Source organism: Eublepharis macularius, chromosome 12 (genome assembly GCF_028583425.1).
Source record: "Eublepharis macularius isolate TG4126 chromosome 12, MPM_Emac_v1.0, whole genome shotgun sequence".
Lineage (NCBI taxonomy): Eukaryota > Metazoa > Chordata > Lepidosauria > Squamata > Eublepharidae > Eublepharis > Eublepharis macularius.
The window spans coordinates 49457919-49458873 of NC_072801.1; the positions used below are offsets into that span (position 1 = coordinate 49457919).

The window sequence follows — 955 nt, forward strand, 5'->3', positions numbered from 1 at the left end:
ATGCAGAAACTAGAAGGGAGAAATGAGACTATAATCACAGAATTCATCCTTCGTGGATTTGGAGAACTCCAGGAGCTGCGGATCTTTCTCTTTGTGATCTTTCTAATGATCTATATCATGACCATGGGTGGAAACCTGACCATCATTATACTAGTTTTGACAGATCAGCACCTACATACCCCCATGTACTTCTTCCTGGGCAATCTGTCTTGCCTGGAGACGTGCTATACCTCAACCATTCTCCCCAGAATACTGGTCAACTTCTTAACTGAGAACCACAGTGTTTCAGTTAATGGCTGCATCGCACAGTTATGGGCTTTTGTTTTCTTAGCAGTAACAGAATGCTATCTCCTAGCAGCAATGTCTTATGATCGTTATGTGGCAATATGTAAACCTTTATATTATTCAGTTCTTATGAATTTCAAAGTTTGTCTTTGGCTTGTGGCTGGATCTTGGATTGGAAGTTTTGTCAGACACAGTACTGTTAGCCTTTATATTGCAATTAACCTTCTGTGGCCACAATGTGATTGAGCACTTCTTTTGTGATTTCATTCCGATGATGAACCTGGCCTGCAGTGACACGAGCCAGGTAAAACTTGTATCAGCTGTTCTGACCTCCATTTCGACCATGCCTCCCTTTATTTTAACCATAGCATCATATGCACACATCATTACAGCCATTCTTGGAATCCCATCCACCACAGGAAGGCAAAAGGCCTTCTCTACCTGCTCTTCTCACCTTATTGTGGTGACCATTTTCTATGGCACCCTCATCACTGTGTATCTCTTGCAAGATGCCAGTGAACTGAAAGAGCTGAATAAAGTCTTCTCTATCTTTTATACCATCCTGACTCCCCTGGTCAATCCCCTCATATACAGCCTATGGAACAAAGAGGTGAAGGAAGCCATAAAGAGAACTACCTCCAAATGCGCAAACCGCATGAGACTTCATTGA

General features: G+C 42.4%; 1 pseudogene; it reads left to right on the top strand.

Annotated features, from left to right (window-relative positions):
• Nucleotides 1–955, top strand: LOC129339139 (olfactory receptor 502-like; annotated as a pseudogene).